Below are 3,855 nucleotides of genomic sequence, written 5' to 3' on the forward strand. Positions count from 1 at the left end.
AAGAGTGTGCAACCAAGTATTAATTAGGGGGGCAACCAAGTATTTATTAGGGGTGCCTTTATTGCTGCACGTGCTGTTTATTCTGCTTCTTCTTTGAAATTGCAACATGGAAGTTGAAAAGCAATGTTTTATTGTTCTATTACGTTGGATCACTAATTAAAAAATCCTGAGGATATAACTTTGGTGCATTTCCATTTATTTCTGAAGATATTGTACATTCTATGAAAAGAATGAAGGGGTGCCAATAATGGGAAGCAGCACTGTACATTATGGTCAGGGTGTGTGAATATGGCAGAGACTCAGGAGTAGTGTTGAGCAAGTATGAATTGTTAACCCCTTTGGCGAGCACGCTCCGGTGCTCGCCGAGTATTTTTTCTCAGGAGTGGGAACCAAAACCAGATGAGGAACAATCAGAGAGAAGGTATAATAGAAACAAGTCACCAATTCTGGATTTATTACCCACTCCTGACAATAAATACTGACCGAATACTGACCAAATACTGGCCAGCACAGCACCGTCTACAGGCTGCAGGGGGACATCGGGCCTCACCTTGGTCTGCAGAGATGGCTAAAAAAAAGGAAAATTCCAATCAGAAATTTCAAGCAGATCTCCAAGAAATTATTTTCTAATCAATTGTGGTTCTTTGTTTAACCAAGAAAACTTCAGGGAAGGGGGATTAGCTCAAATGGTAGAGTGCTCGCTTAGCATGCGAGCGGGATCGATTCCCGCATCCTCCAAATATTTTATTTCCTGTGGTTTTTTATAAAATTGTGAGACTATTATATTTTTACTCCTGATCACGTAGTTTAACCCAGTACGAGATTACAGCACGAAGCGACTATCACTGGAGAACTACAAGGCCTCAGTGTTCAGAGGTCTACAACAGCCAAGTAACGGCCCCGAGTGGTGACTGCTCCGACATTGTGCGTCCATTACACCCATAATATCACAAAAGAAAGCAACAAACACAAAGAAACAATGGCCAATCCCCAGGAGGACACTAGTCCCAGATGTCACCAGAGGAAAGTATCACATGGCTGCCGGCAGGACCTCACGTGTAGGATCGATGTCTCCTCCTCGGAGCACATTGTGGAGTTGGGTGGTGACACTAATGTCTTCTCCTCAGAATTGAGAACGCTGTGTGTGTAGATAGTGAGTCGGTGACTCCACACCTGGTGTATGCATCTGTAGTCGTGGCCGAGTGGTTAAGGCGATGGACTAGAAATCCATTGGGGTCTCCCCGCGCAGGTTCAAATCCTGCCGACTACGAGGGAATTTTTTTTCTCTTGGGAAAAAAATAAAATAATTTAATCTAAAACTAGGAGGCCATTGTATACAGGAGACTATGGAAGATGGACGGACGACTCCTGTCCTTTTTACATGACTGACGGATCAATTGTAGAAATCATGTTCTATGTGAATATAAGAGAAGTAATCCACCTCTCTAGTGCCACCTATTGGTGGATATCCTGTAAATCATCTAAAGGCCTGGGCCACTATCGGGATAGTTTTCTTCCATCTGGAGGGATCTATCTTGAATACATTACATAAAGCCTGGTGACCCACCGGATCTTCATAAGGAGAATCCAGAGCTTCCAAGGATCCGGACGAGCTCTGACTGTAGAAACCTCCCTCATCGGTGATTACTGTAAGGTTCTTATATTACGTCCGCCATCAGGAGACGGGTCTGGAGACTTCCTCAGTTGAGCTGCTCATGACGCACCCCTGGGCCTTCGTCGCGCGGCATCGCGCGCACGGGAGCTTACCCGGAGCCGGATCTGTTGAGGGTTGTAGTCTCGCGGCGGTGACCCGGTCCGTGCCCAGGGAGTCAAACTGAGCGGCGATGTATTAGCGGTAGATGTTGGACGACTACGCCACCCGTTGAGTACAGCTAAGGAGCTGCTGCTGCAGGGCAGACCGCTGAGGCCGATGGTAGGATTGTGCAGCGTGATAGTATAACCCCCAACGGGAGGGGTATGGCCTCAGGGCAGCCGACGTGGATGATGGGGGTAGCAGGAACCACTCAGAGACGATGCGGTGTAGTTCAGGGTCTTTACTGGTGACAAAGATAGACCCTCCCGTAGTACTGGCTAGCGGTTGGGGCCTGGTCAGTCCTTGAGCAGATGGGATCTCCCCTGGCCAGGCGGAGTTGTAGGCCTCCCAAACTAACAATACTCTTCTGGCTACCTTGCTAGAAGCAAGTATAAGTAGCCCACGTCCCTGAGTGTACCGTGTGGTGCTCACCCGTATGGCCGGTGACTCGGGGCCTTCTAGTAGCTTCCGCTCCACGACGGCGGTGCTGGTCCCATGCGTGTGACCGTGCCTTCGGGTTTCTTGGCCAGAGGACCTGAAATCCCCTGCCTGACGGATTCTGCTGCTGGGTAGGAGTTAGTCCCCACAGCCTCGGACTCCGGGTCCGGTAAGAAATCTTCTCAGTCAGGGCGAGCTCTGCAGCTGCCAGCCCCTGACTCTTTGTAATACTGCTCCCACCGAGCTCCTGTTGTTTCTTCCTATGCTGCTTCTCTTCTCTACTTCTGGCATGGCCCAGGAGCTGGGCCCAGCCGGAGCCACAGCTCCCTGTCAGCCCTCCTGGCTGAACTCTCCCTCTCAACTCTCTAACCCTGCCTCAGCCCCAGGTTTATCCAGGGGAAGTTCTTCCCCTCCCAGGACTGGGCAGGAGGTGTGGCATGCATAGGATTCCTGACCAAGAGACCTCCCACCTGCTCTCAGACGTAATATCTCTATCACTGTGGCAACCAGACCCCTGGGGTGTCACATTCCCCCCTAGTGAAATTTAGTACTCCGGGACTAAACATATTTTTAGAAAAACATAACAAGGTATAAACAATAATAATACAATAAGAAAAACACATAAAGATGGTTACGGCGTATCCGCAACCGGGTGCAGTCTTTGAAGAAAAGCAAGGTGTCCATTTCACCAAAACAGGGAGATGTAACCAGGTAGGGGTCTGTCCTCCCCGAGTCCTTAACAGTCTTTAGTCCATTCCTGGGTTACGCTCCAACCATGTACAAAGGATTCCCGGTAAATCCACCAAAGACTCCCATAAATTACTAGAAACACTTAATTATTTACAGGATATGGCCGCTCTCAGTCCTCGGCCAGTGGGGATAAGGATTGGCTGCTCACAGTCCTCAGCCTGGTAAGGGATAGGGGATGGCTGCTCACAGTCCTCAGCCTGGTAAGGGATAGGGACACACGGGGAACAATTCACTAATCCCAACGGGGACCATATTTTAATTAGCAGCAGTCCTTGTACCCTAACGGGTAACTATGTACAGCTCTTTATTCACGCTACTTCCCTTCAGTAGCTATGTCCTCTTTGTGCTCCCTCCTGAGGGTAGTCCTCAGACCCGTCCGGGTCCTCTTGGCTTTCCTTGTATTGGTAGTACTGCAGCTCCTCCTCGGTTAGCTGGGTTAGTATCTCTGCGACAGTCCTCCTCCCAGGTGGCCAGGACTTTACCTCCCTTTGGGCTGCCCCGGTTAATTGGGCCACCAGGATGCTCACTTTTTGCTCCTCTGTGAGGGGGTACACCTGGAAGAGGCTATCCAGCTTTTCTCTAAAGTCATGCAGGGTATGTGACTCCCCTGAGTACTGGGGTAGCCAGGCTGCCCCCGGGATATAGGGCATGGTGAAAGGCATGACCGCTACAGCGGTGGCGCTGGCAGGGGTTGAAGCGGTGAAGCTCTCCTCCGTATCCGGCATCCTTCTCCCCCCTAGTGGACCTTGCGATGATCCTCTTCCGTAGGCCGCGGCTCCGCAGTGGATCGTCAGGGTTGAGGACCTTCCGTTGCGCTCCTGTGACGTCGGCGTCTGCTGGGCTCCTTCCAGGAC

At 50.4% G+C, this 3,855-nt stretch overlaps 1 non-coding gene across 1 annotated transcript; it reads left to right on the forward strand.

The window, feature by feature from the left end:
- The first annotated feature begins 1,188 nt into the window (after positions 1-1,188).
- TRNAS-AGA (transfer RNA serine (anticodon AGA)) lies at positions 1,189-1,270 on the forward strand. The gene has a single exon. It is a non-coding gene; the product is annotated as a tRNA-Ser (tRNA).
- Positions 1,271-3,855: the final 2,585 nt, after the last annotated feature.

This window comes from Phyllobates terribilis, unplaced genomic scaffold (genome assembly GCF_046119375.1).
Source record: "Phyllobates terribilis strain yellow unplaced genomic scaffold, ASM4611937v1 Scaffold_3__8_contigs__length_932513732, whole genome shotgun sequence".
Taxonomy (NCBI): Eukaryota; Metazoa; Chordata; class Amphibia; order Anura; family Dendrobatidae; genus Phyllobates; species Phyllobates terribilis.